Raw genomic sequence first — 26,405 nt, 5'->3', positions numbered from 1 at the left:
AGAAAAATGACAGAAGCAAAACAAAGGTCTTAATGTGGCACTGTTGGAGGTGGGGTGGATCAACAGAAGCCTGTGCAGTCTCTCAACACTGAAGGACAAATCTGCTGTTTATCCTGTCTTGAAAGAAGCTAAAAAGCTGCAAGGCAAAGATAACAGTGAGAAACCAGACTTTGAATTGCCTGGGAACATCAAACTGATCAGTGTAAGAATTGACAAAAGGGCCAATGTTGGCCCAACCTCTGGCTGGAAACCCAAAGCACATTCAAATGTATGGGTTTAATGGCCAATGGATGAGGAAGAAACTTTTCTGAGACTCTATGATATGGAAAACCAGTGGCCATGATTGAAAACATTTACCCTAGGTGAAGTCCTATGGGGGACATTTAGATTCAGAAAATATTAGGATGCAATAGTTGATGGAATTAATTTGAATGTTTAGATAAAAATTGCAATTAACAAAATTTATGTGAAGTGGTTATATCTCCTCTACCTGAACATATGACAAGAATGGACATTATAGGGGTGCCTGGGTGGCTCAGTTGGTTAAGCATCTGCCTTCGGCTCAGGTCATGATCCCAGAGTCCTGGGATCGAGCCCCATTGTGCTCCCTGCTCAGGGGAGCCCCTCGCCTGTTCATGCTGTCTCTCTCAAACAAATAAAATCTTAAAAAAAAAAAAAAAAAAAGAATGGACATTATATTTGCCTAGGAATACTTCCCTTACCTAGTGTTGTGAAACAGAAGGCATGTAAATGGACTATTTAGCCAATATTAAATAGACATTCTAAATGGAAACCAACAGAATTGCCAAAGCTGAAATTATTTTTTAATTTGAAATAGAATAGACATTCTAAATGGAAACCAACAGAATTGCCAAAGCTGAAATTATTTTTTAATTTGAAATAGAATACCTGGTGGTCAAAAAGATATTACCACTTTGATGCCCTGTTAGAAACTGGAGTGCTGGTACCAACAAATTCTGTCCAAAGCTCTATGTGGATTTTAGACTGTGCCTTATTTTTTTTTTAAGATTTTTAAAAATTTATTCGAGAGAGAGAGAGAGTCTGCACACACATGAGTGGGGGAAGGGTCAGAGGGAGGGGTAGAAGTAGACTCCCCACTGAGTGGAGAGCCCGACATGGGGCTCAGTCCCAGGACCCTGGGATCATGACCTGAGCCAAAGGCAGTCCCTTAACTGACTGAGCCAGTCAGGCACCCCAAACTGTGCCTTATTTTTAAAGTCAGGGAGAACCACCCAGCAGCAAGCAGTCAGGTTTTGGATGATAACATTTCTGGATACTGTGGTACAACACATACCATTTGAGAGACGCATAATAGCTTGCTGTACTCAAACTTCCCCAATAACTAAAGAAAATAAAACTCTTGAATCCTGATATACCCATAAGGCCTTTGAGTAATTTGATTATGATGTATAATGCTTTTTTTAAAAAATGTTTCTTGTTACCGCTTCTCGGCCTTTTAGCTAAGATCAAGTGTCAAAAAAATGTTTCTCGTGCTATGGGCTCATTAAGATTGTTGGGTGTAAATTGTCAGTCATTATTCAAAAATTTTTCTGCTTTGGGGCACCTGGATGGCTCAGCCAGTTGAGTGTCTGACATTTGATCTTAGCTCAGGTCTTGATCTCAGGATCATGAGTTCAAGCCTTGCATTGGACTCCACATTGGGCATGGAGCCTACTCAAATAAATAAATGTTTAAAAAAATTTTCTGCTTCTACTCTTTTTTTTTTGAGAGGATTCTAAATACTCATAATTAGGCTGCTTGAAGTAATCTCATGGCTCACTAATTCTCTTTTATAGAATTTTTTCTTTCATATTAGATAAGTTTCTATTGCTTTACTTTCAGGTTCACTGGTCATTTCTTCTGCAATGTGTAATTCACCACTAAACACAGGCATTGTATTTTTCAACTCAAACATTTGAATTCAACTCAAACTGTTGAGTTTACAACTCTAGAAATTGAAGCTGAATGCCTAAAAATATATTGTATGTCTGTCCTTACTTCAGTTTTGAACATTTGGAATATATAATTTGCTAAATGTTTTCTGCTAATACTATTTGTCATTTCTGGGTTAATTTTCATTAAAAAATTCTCACCATTGTGTTCTTTTTTCCTTTGCCTCTTGGCATGCATAGTAATCTTTGAACACTACACATTGCATTTTACCTTGATCGCTGGATTTTGTATTCCTCTAAATATTCTTGAGCTTTGTTCTGGGGTCAAGTTACTTAAAAATAGTTTCATCCTTTTATGATTTGTTAGGAGAATCCAGAGCATTACTACTCTTTTTACTGACCAGTCCCATCCCCACTATTAAGGCAAGACATTGCTGAATAGTCTACCAATACATCACGAATTATGAACTCTAACTGGTGGGAGCAGGTATTCTTCCTTGCTTTGTGTGAGAGCTGGGTATGGTTCCCTTCAGAATATTGAGTGTTTTGTTTTGTTTTGTGTTGTTGTTGTTGTTTTGCCAGCTTCTGGTAGTGGGAGACTATCTAGGAAATATACTGATTAGTACTCTGCTGAACACTCAAAAGTGACCTGAAGATCTTAGAATTCCCTCACTCTAGCTCTCTCTTCTTTAGTATTCCTCTGGACAGCTATTGCCTTGATTACTCCTGACTCTCAGCTACATCTCTTCAATTCAGAGAGTCTGCTGAGCTCTCTCTCACTTCTTTTCTGTGCTGCATACTATAATCTCTCTTAAGGCAGTAAGATGAGGCAATCATAGGGTTTTGTTTTTTGTCCCTCATGAATCACAATTCTTCATTGCCTGATATGCAGAAATATTCCTGAAAAAAATCATTTTCCTCTCTCCTTCCCTTCCTTCCTTTTTTTTTTTTTTTTTTTTTTGGTTGTTTCAGGAGGGAGAGTAAAAGTAGTTTCTGTTACTCCATCTTGGCTGAATGCAGAACCTCAGAGCTTTGGCACATTTAAGGCAATCTTTAGTAGATATAAAATTCTAGACTGACCATTTCTCCCAGTACTTTAAAAATGTCTTCCAATTATGTTACTGCTTTCATAGTTTCTGGTGGAAGGTCAAGGAATTCTTTGTTCCTTTTTTAAATGAGTCTTCTTCCTCTGGCTGCTTTATAAAGCTTTCTGTTTATCGCTACTTTTCAAAAATTGATTTTGAAGAACCTAGCTAGATTTTCTTTATATTTATCCTGTTTGTGTTCCTTGAAGTAGTCAGATATGTGGATTTATAGTTTTCATCTAATTTTGAAAATAGCGATTCTTCTTTCAAATATTTTTTTCTGATCCCGTCTTCTCAAATTCCAGTTACATGTATTTTGGATCACTTGATATTATCTCACAGGCTACTGTTGTTTTTTTCTCACACTGCCTCATTTTGAAAATTTTTATTTCTTTGTTTTCAAAATCAATTTCTTCTTTTCTGAACTGTGTAATCTGCTGTAAAAATCATTCATTATTTTTATGTTCCCCAAATGCCTCTTGGTTCTTTTACTGTATCTTCAATTTCTCTCTCCATTATATTCACACTCCTCTAATGTTATAAGCTTATTAAACATATTTATAATAGTTGTCTTAACATTTTTGTCTGAAAACTATCATCTCTGTCATTTCTGTTGACCATTTCACTTGATTTTGTTCATATTTTCCTGCTTCTACCATGTCTAGTAATTTTTGATAGGATGGTGGACATCATGAATGTTGTTGTTAAATGCTGAATTTGTTAATCTCCCTTAAAAACTGTTGGATTTTGTTCCTGCATACAGTCAAGTATTTGATGATAAGATTGATCCTTTCAAGGTTATTATTATCAAATTTTGTTAGGACATATTTAGAATAGTATTTATTGTGAGATACTTTATTTAAATTCAGTTAGCCAAAATATAGTACATCATTAGTTTTTTATATAATGTTCAGTGATTCATTAGTTGTATGTAACACTCAGTGGTCATCACATCATGTGCCCTCTTAATGCCCATCACCCAGTATTGTGAGCTGCTTTAATTCTGTTACTATGGACTGACCATTTTGGGATCTTTATTGAGCTGCAGATATTCAGTGAAGTCTCCACACTGGCTGGTCAGAACTCAAACATTTCTTATCACCCTGTGAGCTCTGGAAGTGTTCAGATTAAAGCTTTGATGTCATTCTTTGCCTGGTCTTAATATACCTTCATCCTGTGTATGCATGGTTTAGTACGCAGTCTCATGGGGATCACCATATAGATTTCTAGAGCTCTTTCTTTCTTCTTCTTCTTTTTTTTTTTTTTTTTAAGATTTCATTTATTTATTTGACAGAGAGAGAGAGATAGCAACAGCAGAAACACAAGCAGGGGGAGTGGGAGAGGGAGAAGCAGGCTTCCCACCGAGCAGGGAGCCTGATGTGGGGCTTGATCCCAGGACCCCAGGACCATGACCCGAGCCGAAGGCAGACACTTGATGACTGAGCCACCCAGGTGCCCCTCTAGAGCTCTTTCTTAGGATAGTTTTTCTCTGGTTCTTTTGGAGTCCATTTTAGTGTCTTTAACCCTTAGTTTTTTGTCTTAAACCTACCTGAGGTAAAAAGTTCTTCGATAATAATAGCAACCATAGAATGAACATTTATTTATATGCCAGATACTCTGCATATGTTATTCCTTATCCACACAATCATTGAACAGCTTCATTTTTACCCCCCTTTTTGGACAAAGGGAATTGGGCTGTAGTTGGGAGGTTCTCAAGACCTCAGGATCAGTGATTCACTAAGAAGACAAAACTCAGAAAAGCTAGGATATTCACAGCTTCAGCTTATTACAGTGAAAGAATACACATTCAAATCAGCAAAGAGAAACACACACAGGGCAAGGCCTAGGAAAGTTCCAGTCATGAGTTTCCATTTGTTTTCTTCTAGTGGAATTATGTAGAGTGTTTACTTCTCCCAGTAATAATGTGTGATTACACATATGGAGTACTGACATACAAGAAGCTCACTCAAATCTTAGTGTTTGGGGTTTTTGTTGGGGGTCAGTTCCATAGGCATGACTGAAGGAGCACATGGTTGCCCTGTCTCTAGCCTCTCCAGAGGTCAAGCTTACCACATGGCTCATAGACCCTACCGTAAATCACACCAAATTACACTATCGGTTATAGTCCAAGGCCCTCAAGTAAACAAAGACACTCATCAGGCAGGATGCTCTAAGGCCTTAGAGGTTACCTCCCATGAGCTGAGCAAGAATCTAACATTTCTTTGTACAGGGTTAACTCTTTACTGCACAGGCCAGACCCTAGTTCTTGGCCCAGGCTTCCTTATAGCAAAATAATCATATTTGGTACAGCAATAGTATCAGTATGAATATGCCTAATACTTGGAGGATCCAGTGTGGAGTAGGGATAGAGCTAAAGAAACCACTAACCCATCCTGTAAATCATTACATGTATTTTCATATTTCTGTACTAATTTGATTGTTTCCCCTCTTTAATCCACTATTATTTGTACCTTATGATAATCTTGTACAGACTATTTAACATAGAAATTAGTTGATAGCTAAATCCATTTCTTCCTCAGGCCAGTCATTTTTCTATTAATATTACATCTTGAGGAAGATTTAAGTTAATTTTTTAGTATTATATAACTTATTTACATAGGGTATTGACTCTTACCAACACCAGTGTTACACAATATTGCAGTATCATTATGGTACAATTTGGTTACAGGAAAAAAACCAGAATTTCAGTGGTATTTGGTATGCCTTAACAGAATCAGTCCATGACCATATACCAGATATTATGGACAGGTGTCATTATAATTGGCCATGATTCAGTTATTTCCGGGTTCCAACTCAGTTGGGGATGAAGCTAAATACCCTGTCTCAGTTTACAGACTTGTAGTGAAACTGGTTTCCATTGTGTGCTGTTCTATATCAGGGCTTACTTTCTTTCTATCCAGAATAGTTCCTTTCCCTGTTAATTGTACTACAGGATATCTTACTCTGAGGGCTATCAGTGCTGCAGTGTAAATTACAAGTGCTCCAGAGAATTTTCATATTTGGAGGTCCCTAAGATTCCTGTAGGCATGCCCCGTTGAGCAGCTAGGATGGAGGGTCATTGTCCATGAGTACATCAGCTTTCATCTATATTAAGATAGTAAAAAGTTACTGTGGGATCAGGATACAAGCACCCTCCCAACATGGGGTCCTAGCATTATCTAGGATTGTTTGAGTCTTCCTGTCGCTATTAGTTTCCTAGGGTTGACATAACAAAGTGCCACAAAACATCTTAAAAACAACAGAAATTTATTGTCTCACAATTCTGGAGGCTAGAAATCTGAAAACAACATGGTGGCAGGGTAATTGTCTCTCTGTGGTCTCTGGGAGGAGGATCCTTTCCTGCCCCTTCCTAGCTTCTTGTGTTTGGCAACAATCTTTGGTATTCCTCACTTTGTAGATGCATCACTCCAACCTCTGCTTCCATCATCATATGATGTTCAGTTCTCTGTCTCTTCTCTTATTAAAAGGACACCAGTCACAGTGGATTAAGGTTCATCCAAATGACCTCATCTTAACTTGAGTACATTTGCCAAGACCCTACTTCCATATAGGTTTGCATTGACAGGTACTAAAGGTTAGAAGTTCTACATAGCTTTTTGGAGGACACAGTTCAGTCCATAACACTGATCCTACAGTTTTATTATCTTTCTGAGCTGACTTCCATCCTTTGCCTTCCTCCTGGAAGATAATTCCCTCTAATCTGCTTATTTTGATTAATAAATCTTTTTTCCTTTGAATGCTATTCCTCAAGAAAAGTGAATTCAACTTGTTCCATGATGCCTAGACTGGTATTTGTCTCCCCTAAAGCCTCTGTCTTTGGGCCAATTTTGTTTAATCTGCCATGCATATTGTTGCCATTGTGTAATAATGGCTTGACTGTGGTTAGGATTTATATTTTGTATCCAAACATGTTAGGTCCTGAATGCTAGGGTTACATGAGTGGTAGTCACACCTATGTGTAATTTAATTTGGGTCTGCCACAGGCTTCTCATAGCCTTCCTCATCTTAGGGGGTGGGGCTTTCCTCAGGGAAATTCAGACCCACCAGATAATGCCTATGGTTTTAACTTTATCAGAAACACACTGTATTTTTCTATTTTATTTATTTTCATGTACAAAAACAAGAGTGATAAGTATTTGTGCAGAGCATACTGTGGCAAGTCAGGTATGCCACTGCTATATTTTGTCCATGATAGCCAGGGACTCTTACAAGCATTTGGTCATTGAAATTTATAGTTATACAAGTGATCAGTCTGCCAGGAGTTGTACACCAAATGGCAAATCCCAATTTTGCCAGAAAGGGTGAAGGCACATTCCACTCATTCAGGCCCTTAGGAATCCTGATGTAAAGATTTAAAGGTATAATTATTGTTTCTTGCTTAAGGATCATCCCTGCTTCCAACAAACAGAGTTTCAGGACTGGTCCCAGAATCATTACATCAGATAGGAACAAAGAAAGCTGAGGTGATGGGGAAAGAAATGTAATCATAGACACCCAGAGCTGCAAGTACCAATCCAGTTTCATATACTTTCCAGCTTTGTGTGGGGCCTTCCTACAGGCATCTCTGTATTGCTTCTGCTCTCCCACCTCCACTTGTTTCATGCACTCGGGTGGCCACTTCAAGTGAGGACACCAAAATATCCATTTGACAGTTCCAGTCACCTTCTGATCATGAAGATTCTTTTTTTTTTTTTTTTTAAGATTTTTTATTTATTTGACAGAGAGAGAGACAGTGAGAGAGGGAACACAAGCAGGGAGAGTGGGAGAGGGAGAAGCAGGCTTCCCGCCGAGGAGGGAGCCCGATGTGGGGCTCGATCCCAGGACCCTGGGACCACGACCTGAGCTGAAGGCAGACGCTTAATGACTGAGCCACCCAGGCGCCCCTCATGAAGATTCTTCTGATGGTTTTTGACGAGACCTATTTTAATGTGCCTCCTAAACTTCCATAAGGTCATGACCCATGTAGGCATCCCTTTAATGGTCCAGTTTTCTACTGCACATCTGTCTAACTATATAGCCAGACCATTAGCCACTACTCATGAGTTGATAAAAACCCAAACTAGGGTAGAATAGCACACAACTGGTCTACTGAGCTGATTTGTTTTTACTTTTTCAAACAGATTTTCTATCAGTCAGTCCTAGTGTGGTGGCTTTCCAAACCAGATGCTGTCCATTCACCATAGAATTGTCATCCATACACTAAGTAGTTCTTTGTTAGTCTATAGAAAGCTCTTTACAGGGCACTGTCCAGTGGCAATAGGATCAGGAAGCTCCTCAGGTGATTCCAAAGTTGGTTCTCAGAAAAAGTGGCTATCTGCTTGTGAATATTATAAATATGTCTTTGCATTTCCCTGGTAGACTGTTTCTGCACAAACTATTTACATTTTAGTATGGAACTCTTTTGGATACTGCCCTCCATCACCCAAAATATGAAGAGTATTTTAGGGTTCAGAATTATTTTCTGTCTTTCAGTAATAGGGGCAGTTTTAATTAATGTCCAATAGCAAGCTAGTAGTTGTCTCTCTAATGGGAATTTTCTGGTATAAAGCCCCAGAAGTCACCATTGGCTTTTGCTGTAAGCCTCAGCCTGTGCTCCATACAGGGTGACTGTTCAGAGCATCTGTCCACACCAGCACTCTGGCTTCTAATAGGGCAAATGGGGTAATCTCTTTTTCGGTCAGTGATTCCAGTCTATTAAACTAATAATCTGTGTGGGCTTGGGTAATCTTAGTTGCTGCTATTGAGCATGTTTAATCAATATCACTAAAGGGCAGGTTTATGTGCCTTCTGTTCTACAATACTAGGTAGGTGAAATGTTCCCTAGTCAGATATAATATCTACTTCCATAATTTATTCAGATAAACAAGATATAAACACTTCATACAAAATCTGTTGAATTATTCCAACTTTTACCCAAACTGTCACCTTAATACCCTCAAACACAGCATCCCACATCCTCCCAACCTGAATGTAGCTTCCCTTAGGACTTCACCAGCAGGTTTTGCATCACAGTATATCAGGCGCATGCCAATGACAAGTTCCAGAAAAGTCTCTCCTTCACTTCCTGACCATTTTCCCACTCCTGTGCATATGGTCTTTGGATCCTCAGCTGGGGATTAGGCCAAAGGATGGTGGCCCTTTTGTCAATCTGTATACGGATTAGATTGTAGGAGCATCACCCCAAAGTCAGGTTTCTCATTGTCACTCTGCCTTTTAGCTTTTTAAATTATTCCAAACTAGAGTAAATAAAGTAGGTTTGTATAGGACCTTTCAAAGTTGGGGACTAACAGAGACTCCCCATCTGTCTACCCAACCTCTAAGAGTGCTACCTTAAGACCTTTGCTTTTCCCCATCAGTTCATCCCATTTCTTAACATTTAAAGGTCTCCAACCATTTAAAGCTGGGCCTAGTTCTCCCCTTTTGTCTTTCCCCATTCTCCTAAAAATCACTCTGACTTTCATAGTTTTCTGTTGTTAAGCATGACTTTCCCTTTGGTAGCAGCCCTGAGGCTAACAGCTATAGCGTCGACCAGCAGATTTCGAGGTTGGCCCACACTGTTCTTATTTTCATTTTAACTTTTCCCATCAGTAGCAGCTCTGAGACTAGAGGATGTAGTTTGGACCTGCCACAACCTAAGGTTGGCCCAGCATCAGGACCTACGCCAACATTTTCCTTTCCTTTTATTATAACTATCAGAGGGCCACAATAACAAAGGGATTGTGTTATTTCTTGTTACTTTGCATTTCCTTATGCATACAGTGAGCCAACTCCCCGGGAGTTAGATCCATCATTTCTAAATCCCATTGGTAACTTTTACCTCGAGTAACTGATCACAACACAGCTATAGTTCCATACTGTAGGTGACCCTATGGTCACCCAGGAAGAAAAGTTTATCATTTCTCACTCCTCCTTTCTCTTCTCAAACTACACATTTAAGTTTGTGAGGGTCTTTCTGGTAAAGTCCATTTCTCACACCAACTGCAGAGTTAGAGCACAGTCCAAGACTCCCTTTGCTTCTGACACCATTTGTAAGTTTGTGACAGTGGTCTTCAAAACCACCCTCATTTCAGTAATTCACTAGAAGGACTAACAGAGCTCACTCATGGGTATGGCTTATACAGAGAAGATAGAGATTAAAATCAGGCAAGTGAAGAGAAGTATAGGGTAGAGTCCAGGAGAGGTCCAAACTCAGAGTTTCCAGGTTTCCTCTCCTCATGGAATCATGGACAGTATTAACTCTTCTTGGCAATGTATTGTGACAATATGCACATAGTATTGCCAACCACGGAGGCTCACTGTGTAATAATGGCTTGACTGTGGTTAGGATTGATATTTTGTATCCAAACATGTTAGGTCCTGAATGCTAGGGTTACATGAGTGGTAGTCACACCTAATTTGGGTCTGCCACAGGCTTCTCATAGCCTTCCTCATCTTAGGGGGTGGGGCTAGTAGAGTACAAGCTGGAGGTAATGAGAATGCATGAGAAGACATAGGGCTCCCTAACTCCCTCCCCACCCCTACAACCCCCCAAAGGAAGCATCACAGACAGGGGTTATTGAAGCCAAGTTCTAGTATGATATGCAAAAGTGACATCTAGGTAAAAATAACTCCTAGCAGCCAAATGTCAGTTAAGTCCCTCCATTTTGGAGCAAGGCAGAAGGCTCTGTAAGAAAGGTCTCAGGAGAAAAAACAAAGAACTAATGTATGTGGCTGTATGGAAAATATTATTGATAGGCATATGACAGTATTATTGGACTCTTAGTAAAATTAAGTGATAAATACATGGGAGGGTTTTTCAAAAAACATGGCAATTAACTTCAGGAAAAAGTTCTACTTCAGAGACTGTGAACTTCATGTGTCACTTGTCTTAACAGTGTATAATTATAATTATGTGTATACTACTGGGTTTAACCAATAACCTACTGGGTGAAAGAGAAGTGGGAGCGTGGCACGGGAATTCTAAAACCTGTATGGAAAGTCAAAATTAAAAATTTTTTAATTTTAGAAGTTAAAATTGATTAAGAAATACCAGGCCAAGAATATTAATTAGGAATATTAGGAATTAGGAATTAATTAGGAATAAACATCAATATCAGAGGCATCAGCTAAAAGAGCTGAGGGGACCACCCTTGGCAGGGAGACTGTGTCATGTAGCAGGGCTCTTGTTCCTGTTTTAAATAATCTCTAGTTTAGAAAATAGAATGTGCACATAACATAGAAAATTTTAACAACTAGCATATTAAGCCATACTGTCATACAATAAAAAGTATTCCTTGTCACTTATTTAGTAAACAACATTTTTACTCACTCTATATTACATCATCTGACTATATCTTAAAATTTTGACACCTATTAATCTCCATCTCTGGAGTCTTAGACAAAAATGAAACAGAAAGTTTTCCATTTTAACTGTTATAGAGTAAAAACTGTAACTCAGTTTTGGAGTTAACTCCAAACTCTTAACAATTGGAGACTTCAGGAAGATGACTGATCAACTTGTCTTACTATATAGCTTTATAATGTTTTAATATCTGGCTACAAATAAGGAGGGGGGAAGCTAGAGTGAACCTCATGGTGTTAGATTAGAACGAGAGACATCAGTACTAACTTATGGCTTTTAATACATAGAGGAATAGATACACAAATATGGATACAGGTGAATGTGTTAATAAACATATGCATGTTTCCTACCTCTGTCTGCTAAAAGGACCTAAAAGCAATGACACAGAAGCAACAAGCACACCGAATAGCTATATCTTGGCTTCTAAATACTATTCTTTAATGAAAAGAAATAGAGCTTCTTAGAAAAATGTTGAATCCAGAGCTAGGAAAATACAAGATGGGCCCGAAGCATAACCAACTCAAAGAAGTGGTTAAAAAAATAGTAGAGACTTCTTTTAGCATTAGAGTTGAAAATTCAAAGAAAGAACAACAACAAAAAAATTAAAACCTCAGAGTGTGAGTTAGGAGATTTTGCTTTTCCTCTTTCTGACGCAAGGAGAAATAGGATTTTAGACAAGTCATGTGTCCTACCTGGACCTGAATTTTCACTTTTGTAACATCAGAAGTTAGCATAAAATATTTTTAAGGTTCTTTCCAGCATATTTTGTGATTATATCTTCTTTTGTCTGGCAAAATTACAAGAAAAAAAATAGTCTAAGCTGAACATATAATCCATAATAGATCTGTTATTACAGAGACATCAGGAAAACAAGCCAGAGAAATAAGATGGCCCAGGGCCAATTGGGGGACTGTCACATAAAATGACACCTCTTTCTGACTACCTGTTACATGGATCTCAGTTTTTTTGCACATTGCTTTTTCCAAACTGATCTTAGAAATAAACAGGCTGACCAACCAACTACCAAAAATATAGCTGTTGAGAGTCTCCACTTTGAGAGAACATGCTCAAGTAGAAGAATACTACTACTATTACTTGCCTTCTACCTTTAATTTCAGTTTGAAATAGACCTGGAACTCAACCAGGAGAGGTGATGAAGAACCCATGATTTCAGCAATTGTGCAGTTAACATTTGGTAGGGAGATGGTTGGACAAATCCATATGAAAACCAAATGACCTTTGATTCAGAAGTAACTATATCCTACTCGAGACTGATAATAGTGTTATAGAAGCTTACTCCAGTGTCTTGGGACCTCTGAGGTGACCGGCCACAGTGAAGCCAGTGCAAATCTCTAAGTTCATGTATAGTTCCTTCTTTAAAATTAATTTTTTTTCAAACACTCCAATTGGTATGTCCCTTAGGATACTGATCTTGGTTTTATATATCCTGAAAATACTGTTAAAAATAGTGGTGATCACTATTTACTAACCATGATTTTAATATTGTTAACTCTGTGTTTACCCCTCTGTTTCAATTATCATTTAAAAAAGAGTTCTTTTTTTGTTTTGTTTTTAAACCATGAAATAAAGCCTTTTTTCCCTACCATCTGTACTCACTTCTGAGTGAGTTCACTTGACAGCTCTGTGCAAATTGCACAATGCAGTTTCAATGGTTCACTGCCTTCTATCAACTTGTGGCTGTATCTCATGATTCCCTTGATGTTTTTCTAGGAAGGAAGTTAAAATTTTATTATTCCCCTTGTTTTCTTTTCCTCAGAAAGTAGACAGAGGTCATGTCCTCATAGACTTTGAAAAATCCACAAAGAAGGTATATGGACTGATAAACTGGGCTTGTATAGAACTTTACCATATAAATTGATGCTTCACAAAAATCAAGATAGATTAAAAGTAGCTAAAAACCAAATTATTTTCTATGTTTCATATTCTTACAAACTTCTTAGAAACTCCTGGTAAATTTACATTTTAATGTCATCTAACTGAAGCAAACATTCAATAAAGGGTTAAGAATACATGTATTAAAAAAAGAATTCTAGCCACTGAATTCTGATCTTCACAATAATTATTATCTAAATATTCTTCCATAATTACTTTTTCTTTAAATTTCAATTAGCAATAATCACGCCTCGGATAAACCTCATTGGCTACGATACTGCCACTGCGCAAAGCTACTTTTTCTTTAAATTTCAAAGCATTGTTTAAAGATTGGTAAAATCAGAATATAATACATATAATAAAAATTGTATATGTGTGTTCAAAAAAGGAAATTCAGCAAAATGTTGAATTCTTTTTATTTTGATGATTGCACAATTATTTTTAATTTTTTCTCACTTTACTATAATGCCAAATTTTTTTGAAAGTATGTTTCATCTTTAAAGTGGAAAATAAATCTGAAGTAATGAATTAAAAAAAAAGAATACATGTATGAAAACAAATACATGCATGTAAGCATGTTTATAAAATAAGTTTAGTAACAATTAGTTTCCATTTTTTTTTAAAGATTTTTATTTATTTATTGAGAGAGATAGTGATAGAGAGAGCATGAGAGGGGGAGAGTCAGAGGGAGAGGCAGACTCCCCGCTGAGCAGGGAGCCCGATGCGGGACTCGATCCCGGGACTCCAGGATCATGACCTGAGCCAAAGGCAGTCGCTTAACCAACTGAGCCACCCAGGCGCCCCAGTTTCCATTTTCTTAAGCAAAGTATAAAAAGGCATATAGCTGAGGAGATCTAGAATAATGTATTGATTATTTATATTAAATATATGAGTTGTTAGTTTAGACAGTTCAATTGGTGTCTCATTCCGTTTCCTCAAAATTATCTTAAGCTTTAATATCCACAAATGTGGTAAATGTTTACTTCATGTCTATAGTACTTAATTTTACTTCTTCCCAAAGATATCTGAATTATATACTTAATTGAGTTTAACACTATGAATATATAATGTAGATGGAATAATCTGTTTTAGATGAAATTTCAGACTCAGAATTTCATTTAAAGAGATTCACTTACAGAATCACAAAACTTTAGTATAACATTAAAAGCACAAGAAAAGTATTAATTAGTTAGAATTGTAGAGATACAAAAACTCTGGGGTATTTATTTTATTTCTGACTTGGTCCGGTTAATTTGCAGTCCCATTCAGAGAAAGTGGTTATTTCTGAGTTAGATAAAAATTACCTTTGTGACTATAAAAGAATCAACTATGTCTTTGAATCTCCCTCTTCAAAAAGGGCAGATGATTATGTAATAAGTATGACTAAAGCATTTAATTTTAAAATGTTTCTGTTTATTGGCTGAGTGTATAACATGACCCCCAGCAGAGGTTATGAAAGATTTTTATCCTACTGGATAAATGCAATAATAAAGTATAATAAGTCAGGAAAAAAAATAGTAGAGACATCAAAAGTAGACATCATCTAATTTGGGAGGAGCTCCGAATCAACAACGCTGGGACAATTGAGCAACAAAATAAATAAATATGTATCTGTACTAACATAAATAAATAAGTTAATAAACAGTGAAAATCATATAGTTGAATTTCAATGAATTAATATTAAAAATAGGGAAGAAAGCCATTAGATAAATATCACTGCAAAAACTGTTGCAGACAGAGAAGCACTGTTTGGTGTTAAAAGTAGTGGATGATGAAAAACAGGGCATTTGGGGGCGCCTGGGTGGCTCAGTTGGTTGAGTGACTGCCTTCGGCTCAGGTCATGATCCTGGAGTCCCAGGATCGAGCCCCACATCAGGCTCCCCGCTCAGCAGGGAGTCTGCTTCTCCCTCTGACCCTACCCCGTCTCATGCTCTCTCTCTGTCTCATTCTTTCTCTCTCAAGAAAAGAAAAGAAAAACAGGGCATTTGGATAGTCTCAAACTTTCTCTCCACAAGATACTTAACAATTACAAAGCAAATGGATAGTAAATTTACTGTGGGGAAACCAGGCAGCCAGCCACAAACTTAACCAAATATTGCAGATTAACACTGCCATTGCCAGTGATTAGACATATCATCATATCAACATCACCCTCTCCCCGCCCCCACCACCCCATGAGATGCTTCTCAAATGGCACATCACTTCTGTGGTACACTTGCCAAAATGCATAACCTCAACCTAAGACATGGGCCATTCTATAAGTGACCAGTTTTCTTCAAAAGTATCAAGGTCATTAAAACAAAAACTGTCACAGATTTGAGGAGACTGAGGACAACTGAATGCAATGTGTGATTATGGATTAGATTGTGGACTAGCAAATTATATTGGCAGAAAAACTGGAAAAAGTGGAGTAAGGTCTGTAAATTGGTTTTTCATAGTCTATCAATGTTATCTTCCTCATTGTGATAGCATGTATCATATAACATGTGAACATTAGTGGAGCTGGGTGAAGGGTATATGGGAATTCTCATACTAATTTTTTAATGCTAAGAGCCTGAGACCTGTAAGGGAGGTGAAAATCCTAATAAATGCCTTGTTGGAAGCTCCGTATTGTGTATTTTGAAAAGTGAAATGCCTTAGTCATTATAAATATGCAGAATTCTGAAGGCGGTAAGGAGTGTCTTGGTGAGGCCTTGTCTTCTGGCTTTAGTATGTACAGAGATATGTGTGACCTTCACTTATATCTGGGTATCTGTAAGGCAAGAGATTCCCAGAATTTGTTACCCCAAAGAGGGTAACTATGTATAAGACATTGTTGCTGCCATTGACTGGACCATATGGCCAAACCTTTGTCAGTAGCTCAAGAGTCCATAAAAATGTGCAGATGGGGCCAGTTGTTAGCCAAGCCATTCAATCCTAAAATGACTGCCTGAGGTTTAGCTAATTGTGCTGACCCTTGTGTCCATCTTTGATCATGAACATCTGGGTTAAGGAATGAAAAGTATCCTCTCCAGCAAATTCCACATATGATGATGGTGACATGCACAAAATATACACTTATTTTGCTGTTTACTCAGGTAATCCTAAGCAGATGCCCAGGTAGTCAAGGGGTCTAGACAAGGGGTGGCCTCCTCCAGCACATGACATCTGGGAAGAAACTGAGGATGAGGAGACCATTCTGCTACAGGTGGGATACACCAGAGTTCCCAAGCCTGGCTCCATATTATAGCAAGGAGGCCTCGATAGTGGTGCCAAAGTGCTGCTTCCATGATGAGACCCTATTTGGGTATAAAGGATCACAGACTCTTTGTGAGAGCCTCTATTTCCAACAAAACCCTGGATGTGACTAGCAGTTGCTGTTCTAATGGTATGTACTGTGGGGCTAAGGAGGGCAGTGTCTTGCATCACAAGCTAATAGGCAACTTACGGCCATCATGATGGTCCAGAGACTATGAGGCATGAAAAAGGTTGGTAAAACCTCAGTAGTGAAGGACTCTCTTGGGGTACTTAATGGGAGTGCCCTTGTATTTCAATTTGAACAGATTTTAGAGCCTTTTGTTGGGTGGGACCCCATTCAGGTTGGACTGATCTGCATGTAACAGATGGACTTAAGTAAAATTTGTAATTGAGGAATACATTGCCTCCAGAACCCAAGAAGACAAAAGATATTGGGCTTGTTTTAACATTGTAGGTGTTCAGAATCAATGGCTGTGTCTTGACAGTGTCAGGGATGGAGAAGCCTATGGCTTGCCAAATAATTTTAGGAACTTAACTGAGGTAGTTGGGCCTACTATTATGTGTAGACAATGGCCCATTCCCTTTCATTGACCCCCTTTATGAGTATTTATAATGTCCTGAATGTGTGTCAGAGGAGGATAGGATGGCTTCACTGTCATGTCCATACCTGTCTTCCTAGAGAAAGATGGATACAATTGATCTTGCCTAGAAAGACTGATTGTAAGTGATGTCAAGGCTACTGAGGTACTCTAAGGGTAGCCTGGTTAAGATGTGTCATGGCCCTAGGGCTAAAGGCAAACTACTACTGAGAGGCTATTGAAACAGGCACTAAACACCACATACTAGCCAAATCTGTAACAGTAAAATATTGATCAACTGCTGCCTGGAGGGTCAGTCATTTCAGTATTATTGGGTTTGTGATCCTTATTGGATGGGACCAGAGCACTGAAGTTGAGGTAATTCACCAGGAGGTGCCATGCATATTTTCCTAGTTTAAGAACAGGCCAAATTTGGAAATGGAGAAGTGTGGGGGAGGGGGCATTACCCCTCCTCTAAATAGGTCTTATATAATGGGTTTCAATCCTGAAAGCCCTTTTTTACAGTGGACCACTGTGATAGGCAGAATAATGGCCCCCTACAGATGTCCACATCCTAATCTCCAGAAGCATGAATATGCTCTTTATGTGGCAAAAGGGAATTTTGCGGCTGTGATTAAGATTTGAGTTGGAAAGATTATCCTGGATTATTTGGATGGGCCCAGTGTCTTCTGATCACTAGGCCTTTAAAAGAGAGGGAGGTAAGAAGTCAGTCAAGAGAGATTTGTAGCCACAGCTGCTGGTTTAGAAGATGAAGGGAGGAGCCACGAGTAGAGCAGCGTAGGCAGCCACCAGAAGATAGAAGAAGTAAGGGAAACGATTCTCTCCTAGGGCCTCCAGAGGTGATGCAATCCTGTCAATGCATTGATTTTAGCCCAGTGAAGATCATTTAGGACTCTGATGTCCAGAAGAGATAGTAAATTTGTATTGTTTTAAGCCAATATGTTTGTAGTAATCTGTTACAACAGTAATAGGAAACTAATACAGCTGTATTAACTGTCTTAACTGGAGGAGAAAATGCATGGGTTTCCACTTTGTCAAGTCTTTTATAAGTGGCAATTTAAATTTACTACTTAATGGGTTGGAACATCTATGCCCATTATGGGATATTTTAGGGCAGTGGATGCCATGACCACGAGGAATTAAAAAGGCAATACTTTTGATGGTTAAGATGTGGCATACCTTTTTGTCTTCTATTTTATGTTCAATAACTCCCCTAAAATTATACAAAGTACTTTGTTTTAATTTAGAGGGAACCCCAAGTAGTATAAGCCCTAGCATTAAGATTGTGAAAATTTGCCAGTTGGTACATGCTGGCAGATGTAAAGTTAATTCAGACCTGTGTTGTAAATGTGTAAAGGTCAGTCACCACTCTTTTCTTTTTGTTGTATAAACTTTTAGTAGATTTAGATTTCTAATTGGGTGAATATGTGGACTTCTGTTTCAGTTTTTTTGCTTCCTTCCCTCATAATCTGGGTTTATTCCCCCTCCCCCCCTTTTTGGTGCTACTGCTATTTATGTTTCTTCCCTTTTGAGAGTCCCAGATAAGAACTGTCAATGTCAGGGTCCTTCCCCATGCAATGGTTGAATTAAGCCCTTCGCTTAATGAGGGTTCCCCCCCATAACCCGGACCAGGATCATTTTTGATGATACAGGCGTATGTAGCAACAACAAAACTGCTATAGTCCCAGCTCTCCCTCCACAGAAGCGCTAGCCGTGGGCTCCTTTGCTGCACCAGCTATCAGTCTTTCCCGAGCACTCTTTACACAGAAGCCAGCGCCTGCCTGAGACACAACCGGTGGCAACAAGGTACGTCTTTCCTCTGAGCTTGGCATCAGTCACAGCTAATGCCACTGAGACACCTAATTCAATCTGAGACACACCAATCAGTCCAGGCTGAAATATGTGACCAGGGTCACTTTAAGGAGGGCCCAATCCCTTACACAGGTTTCTTAATGCCAATTATAACTTGTAACTTTGCTTGGTTTCCTGTATGACAGAGGCTCACTGGACCTGGCAAACGTAGCAAAGGGTTGCACAACTCAAAGTGCAAGCATGGACACAGCCCAAAGAGCATGTTAGCTGGCAAGCAATAGCTGAAAGTGCATGCTTGCTAGTAGGCAGCACGCCAAAGCAACAGAAGAAAGATCTCAGTGGTGGTGGTGACCATCTACACATCCTGGTCACAGTTCCAGTGAATTACTGTGTTCACTCTAGAGGCAGGACAGACCCTCACCCAAACTTTTATTTGTATGTCAAGACTGATGTTGCTACACACACATTAAGGAAGTGTGAAGAGATTTATTAGTCATTAGGCTTTCGGGGGGGGGTGGGGGGAGGCGGACAAGGTAGGCTCCAACCAGCTCCAAAGATTGCCTGGGAGTACAACGATGAGTGATTGGCTCTGGCTTTTTTTTTTTTTTTTTTTTTAAGATTTTTTTAAATTTATTTATTTGACAGAGAGAGAGATAGCGAGAGAGGGAACACAAGCTGGGGGAGTGAGAGAGGGAGAAGCAGGCTTCCCACAGACCAGGGAGCCCGATGCGGGACTCGATCCCGGGACTCCAGGATCATGACCTGAGCCGAAGGCAGACGCTTAATGACTGAGCCACCCAAGCGCCCTGGCTCTGGCTTTTATTGTGGTTGGGGATGGAGCCAGGATGAAGGTTTTGTGTATGGGCAGGGTAGACTCTTTGTTATAAATATTCTTTTTTTTTAAAGATTTTATTTACTTATTTGAGAGAGAGAGAATGAGAGAGAGCAAGCACATGAGAGGGGGGAGGGTCAGAGGGAGAAGCAGACTCCCTGCCGAGCAGGGAGCCCGATGCGGGACCCGATCCCGGGACTCCAGGACCATGACCTGAGCCGAAGGCAGTCGCTTAACCAACTGAGCCACCCAGGCGCCCATAAATATTCTTTATTACTCCATTTATACAAAATTCTAGGAAATGCAAAATAATACACAGCGACAGAAAACAGGTTAGTGATTGCCTGATGGGAAGGGGAAGGGTGAAGAGTAATGGGAAACAGGTATTACAAAGGGGCCCCCCAAAACTTTTGGGAGTGATAGGTATGTTCATGATCCTGATTACAGTGATGACTTCACAGATATATAGATGTGTGTATCGCAATTTATTAGCAAAGACAAAGGCTTGACAGCGTACTCTGTTGCTCAGACTGCAGTGTGATAGATAACTCTGGTTAATTGCAGTGGAAATGGATGATGGTACAGTAGCCCTCAAGAGGACAATTTGGCAATATCTAGGAAAATTACATGGAATGAATAGGTCATGGGAATAAAAGGCACAGCACGGAGAACATAGGCAATGATATTGTTTTTTGGGTTTTTTTTTTAACGATTTTATTTATTTGAGAGAGAGAGAATGAGAGAGAGCACATGAGGGGGGGAGGGTCAGAGGGAGAAGCAGACTCCCCGCTGAGCAGGGAGCCCGATGCGGGACTCGATCCCAGGACTCCAGGATCATGACCTGAGCCAAAGGCAGTCGCTCAACCGACTGAGCCACCCAGGCGCCCTAGATTGACTCTTTTAATAACAAGGAGGTATCTTAACCTCGTTAGATGTAGGTACAATCTCTCAATATATCTGCAGTCTTTTTTATTTTTTATTTTTTTTATTTATTTTTTATTTTTAAAGATTTTATTTATTTGAGAGAGAGAGAGCACGAGAGGGGGGAGGGTCAGAGGGAGAAGCAGACCCCCCGCTGAGCAGGGAGCCCAACCGACTGAGCCACCCAGGTGCCCCAAATATTCTTTTTTTTTAAAGATTTTATTTATTTGAGAGAGAGAGCACATGAGAGGGGAGAGGGTCAGAGGGAGAAGCAGACCCCCTGCCGAGCAGGGAGCCCGATGCGGAACTCAATCCCGGGACTCTAGGATCACGACCCGAGCCGAAGGCAGCCGCCCAACCGACTGAGCCCCCCAGGCGCCCCCTAGGCAATGATATTGTAATAGCGCTGTGTGCAGACAGATGGTAGCCACACTTGTGGTGACCCATACCATAATGTACAGACTTGTTGAATCAGTATATACACCTGAAACTAACGTAACATTGTGTGTCAACTATGCTCAAACTAAAAAAATTTTTTAAAAGCATGTAAAATATAACCAAATCTTAAAATAATTATTAAATACCTCAGACTTGTTAAGGATTTAAAAAATAATATAACAAAAATATATGGACCTATCACCATGATTAAGAAATAAAACACTATTGGTGGCTCAGTCGTTAAGCGTCTGCCATCAGCTCAGGTCATGATCCCAGGGTCCTGGGATCGAGTCCCACATCGGGCTCCCTGCTCGGCAGGAAGCCTGCTTCTCCCTCTCCCACTCCCCCTGCTTGTGTTCCTGCTCTCGCTCTCTGTCAAATAAATAAAATCTTAAAAAAAAAAAAGGAACGGGGAATAAAACACAGTAACCATAAAAAATTTGACAAATTTGACTACATTAAAATTAAGGACTTGTGTTTATCTGGATACCATGTACAATATTAAAGAAAAGTCAGACAACCGAATGTTATGACTGACTCAAGCAGACACTTTACAAAGGATATATATATATATTTTTTAATGATTTTTTAATTTATTTATTGGACACAGAGAGAGAATAGTGAGAGAGGGAACACAAGCAGGGGGAGTGGGAGAGGGAGAAGCAGGCTCTCTGCGGAGCAGGGAGCCTGATGCAAGGCTCGATCCCAGGACACTGGGATCATGACCTGAGTGGAAGGCAGATGCTTAATGACTAAGCCACCCAGACGCTCCTACAAAGGATATATTTTTTCCAATAAACACAAGAAAAGGTGCTTATTAATCATCAGAGAATGTCAATTAAAACCAAAATTAGATACCACTATACATTTACCAGAATGACTTAAATTAAAAAGCCTGATTAGGGGTGCCTGGGTCATTATTATAATTGTTATGGTGATCTGTGATCTTTGATGTTACTATTTTAATTGTTCTTAAACCATATAAGACGGTGAACGTAACGGATCAATGCTGTGTGTGTTCTGGCTGCTCCACAGATGGGCCCTTCCCCCACCTCTCTCTCCCCTCCTCCTCGGGCCTCCCTATTCCCTGAGACACAACCGTATTGACATTAGCACAACTGATAACCCTACCATGGCCTCTAAGTGTTCAAGTGAAAGGAAGAGTCACACATCTCTCACTTTCCATCGCAACTAGAGATGATTAAGCTTCGTGAGGAACGCCCGTCGAATCCCAAGACAGGCCGAAAGCTAGGCCTCTTGTGCCAAACAATTAGCCCAGTTATGAATGCAAAGGAAACGTTCTCGAAGGACATCACAGGTGCTTCCCCAGTGAACACTCGCATGAGAAGAAAATGAAACAGCCTCCCTGCTGACATGGAGAGTCTGACTGGTGTGGATGGAAGCTCAGACCAGCCACAACATTCCCTTCGGCCAGTGCCTCACCCAGAGCAAGGCCCTGACTCTTCAGTTCTGTGCAGGCTGAGGAGGTGAGGAAGCTGCAGAAGAAAAGTTGGGAGCTGGCAGAAGTTGGCAAGGCTTAGGAAAGAGGTCTCCAAAGCGTACAAGTGCAAGGTGAAGCAGCGAGTGCTGACGGGGAAGGTGTAGCAAGTGATCCCGAAGATCTAGCTAAGAGAATTCATGAAGTCAATGCTTGACTTCAAAGGTTCAAAGGACAGGCTGACTTTCTCAAGAGAGGCTAATTCAGCTGATGACTTGAAGTGGAAGTCAATGCTCGTTGCCAATTCCAAAAATCCTAGGGTCCTTAAGAATCATGCTAAATCTACTGTCTGTGCTCTATAAATGGAACAAAGCCTAGATGACAGCTCATCTGTTACAATGGGATTTATTGAATATTTTAAGCTCAAGATTGAGACATACCACTTGGAAAAAAAGGATTCCTTTCAAAATAGAACCAGTCGTTCACAATGTACCTGGTCACCCAAGAGTTCTAATGGAGATGGACAAGATTAATGTTGCTTTCATGCCTGCTAACACATCCTGCAGCCCATGGATCGAGGGGTATTCTGACCTTCAAGTCTCATTATTTAAGAAATACCTTGGGGTGCCTGGGTGCCTTAGTCAGTTGAGACTCTGCCTTCGGCTCAGGTCATTATGCTGTGGTCCTGGGATTGAGCCCCGCACTGGACTCCCTGCTCAGCTCCCTGCTCTCCCTGCTTGTGCTGTCAAATAAATAAAATCTTAAAAAAAAAAAAAAGAAAGAAATTTTTAGTTAAGACTATAGCTGCCATAGATAGTGATTCCTCTGATTAATCTGGGCAGAGTAAATCAAAGACCTGGGAGGGCTTCACCATCCCAGATGCCATTAAGAACATTTATGATTCAGGCACCTGGGTGGCTCAGTTGTTTAAGTGTCTGCCTTCAGCTCAGGTCATGATCCCGGGGTCCTGGGATTGAGTCCCACCTCAGGTTCTCAGCGCAGCAGGGAGTCTGCTTCTCCCTCTACCCTTACCCCCTGCTCATGATCTCTCTCTTTCACTCAAATAAATAAAATCTTAAAAAAAAAAAAAAAGAACATTTATGATTCATGGGAAGACGTCAAACTATCAACAGGAACAGGAGTTTGGAAGTTGATTCCAGCCTTCATGGGTGGCTTTGAGGGGTTTAAGACTTCAGTGGAGGAAGTCAATGCAGATGTGGTGGAAACAGCAAGAGAACTAGAAGTGTGGCCTGAAGATGGGACTGAACTGCTACAATCTCGTGATAAAACCTGAACAGATGAGGGCGCCTGGGTGGCTCAGTCGGTTGAGCGACTGCCTTCGGCTCAGGTCATGATCCTAGGGTCCTGGGATCGAGTCCCACATCGGGCTCCCTGCTCTGCGGGGAGCCTGCTTCTTCCTCTCCCACTCCCCCTGCTTGTGTTCCCTCTCTCGCTGTGTCTCTGTCAAATACATAAATAAAATAAAATAAAAAACAAAAAAAACCTGAACAGATGAGGAGTTGCTTCTTATGGATGAGCAAAGAAAGAGGTTTCTTGAGATGGAATCTACACCTGGCAAAGATGCTGTGAAGATTGTTGAAATGATAACAAAGGATTTAGAATATCACATGAACCTAGTTGTAAAGCAGCAGCAGGGTTTGAGAGGATGGACTCCAGTTTTGAAATAAGTTCTACTGTGGATAAAATGCTATAAAAAAGCATCACATGCTACGGAGAAATTTTTTGTGGAAGGGAGAGTCAGTTGATGCAGTGAACTTCAATGTCTTATTTTAAGAAATAATCACAGCCACCCCAACTTTCACAACTACCACCCTAATCAGTCAGCGGCCCTGAGGCAAGACCGTCCAACAGCAAAAAGATTACAATTCACTGAAAGGTCAGATAATGGTTAACATTTTTTATTTTATTTATTTATTTTTAAGATTTTTTTTATTCGAGACAGATACAGAGAGAGAGAGAGAGCATAAGCAGGGGGAGTTGCAGAGGGAGAGGGAGAAGCAGGCTCTCTGCTGAGCAGGGAGCCAGATGTGGGACTCGATCCCAGGACCCTGGGATCATGACCTGAGCCGAAGGCAGAGGCTTAACCATCTGAGCCACCCAGGCGCCCAATGGTTAACATTTTTTAATCAACCAAGTATTTTTTTTTAAAGATTTTATTTATTTGACACAGAGAGAGAGAGACAGAGGGAACACAAGCAGGGGGAGTGGGAGAGGGAGAAGCAGGCTTCCTGCGGAGCAGGGAGCCCAATGCGGGGCTTGATCCCAGGACCCTGGAATCACGACCTGAGCCGAAGGCAGAGGCTTAACCATCTGAGCCACCCAGGTGCCCAATGGTTAACATTTTTTAATCAACCAAATATTTTTTTTTAAAGATTTTATTTATTTATTTGACAGAGAGAGAGAGAGACAGAGAGGGAACACAAGCAGGGGGAGTGGGAGAGGGAGAAGCAGGCTCTCTGCCAAGCAGGGAGCCTGATGCGGGACTTGATCCCAGGACCCTAGGATCATGACCTGAGCTGAAGGCAGACGCTTAATGACTGAACCACCCAGGCGCCCCTCACCCAAATATTTTTAAATTAATGCATATACATTGTTTTTTTTTTCCAGCCGTAATACTGCACACTTAATAGGCTACAGTATAGTGTAAACATAACTTTTGTACGTATTGGGAAACCAAAAAATTAATCTGATTCACTTTATTGTGATACGTGCTTTATAGTGGTGGCCTGGAACCAAACCTGCAGTATCTTCACAGTATGCCTGTATCCTAGAGAAATGTGCTTACCTGCATTCCAGTAGTTATGCACATATATGCTCCAGCAGCACTGTAATGGCCCAAAATTGAAAAGTATCAAACTAACCACCAATGACATAATGAACATTACGTTAACCTATTTATATAAGGATACACTATCAAACGTTATGAAAAAATATACAATACAGGCAAATTTCATATTAGAGTGTTAAAAAAATAATACAGAAAGTCACATAAAGTTAAAAAGTACACTTATCATTTACTGATGCATAATTAGGTAGGTAAACTATAATGAAAAAACTGATTATCATAAAAGTTAGGGGTGGACAGGAAGGGTGATTTTGATTTTGATTAGGATGTTACTGAAGCGCTTGCAATGTTCTATGTTGTGACCTGGGTGGTTACCTGAGTGTTCTCTTTATATTTCTTAAACTTGATTTTTTTTATTGTTACTTTGTATATTTTCCAAATTCTCCAAACTGATCTGTAATTTTATAAGCAGAAAAAATACATTAAATAAAATAAAAAGACAACACAGGAGAAAAGTGAAACATTTGTCAAACTACTAACAGTTGGTTAGGGGGACGGCAAGACACACCGGGCTCTTTAACATGTACACCCCACCCCAACATTTTCTCAAATGGTAAGTACAAGAAACGGGCCACTTGATGCGCCTAGGTCAGGCATCAAATCAGGAGGCAAGGAAATCAAAGCTGAGGGAAAAACGAATTTCCACAAAAAGAAAACGAAAAAGAAACACCAAGGTACCTCTAAGTGGTTCTCAGACATGCACCTCTTGGAGAAGGGCAGAACCGAGACGGTGGAGAAGATTCACGAGAGGCCAGGATTTTCTTGGAGTCCAGACGGACCGAATTTAAACTACCCTCAGCTCCAGGCCCTACCAACGCGCAACCACGTACTCACACGCAGGACCTTCTCGCCAACTCCACGCATCGCAGGTGCGCGGCGGGGAGGCAGCAGCCAGGCCGCGGGGCGGAAGGCACAGGCACCGCCCCCCGCCCGCAGGGGCGGTGGGGGGGTCACAGCGGCGCCGTACACGCAAGCGCACACCTCCCTCACGCCTCCGCCACTGCCCGCT

At 40.2% G+C, this 26,405-nt stretch overlaps 1 long non-coding RNA gene and 1 pseudogene across 1 annotated transcript; both read right to left on the bottom strand.

The window, feature by feature from the left end:
• Positions 1-26,403, bottom strand: LOC135362745 (uncharacterized). The gene is made up of 2 exons (XR_010407836.1): positions 25,337-26,403; positions 1-23,290 (listed from the first exon to the last, which is right to left on the bottom strand). It is a non-coding gene; the product is annotated as an uncharacterized LOC135362745 (long non-coding RNA).
• On the bottom strand, positions 13,420-13,548 carry LOC123850374 (U4 spliceosomal RNA; annotated as a pseudogene).
• Positions 26,404-26,405: the final 2 nt, after the last annotated feature.

Source organism: Mirounga angustirostris, unplaced genomic scaffold (assembly GCF_029215605.1).
Source record: "Mirounga angustirostris isolate CCGP_5_RB_7025 unplaced genomic scaffold, mMirAng1.0.hap1 SCAF_15, whole genome shotgun sequence".
In the NCBI taxonomy this organism is placed as follows: Eukaryota; Metazoa; Chordata; class Mammalia; order Carnivora; family Phocidae; genus Mirounga; species Mirounga angustirostris.
This window is presented reverse-complemented; position numbering and strand designations above follow the sequence as displayed.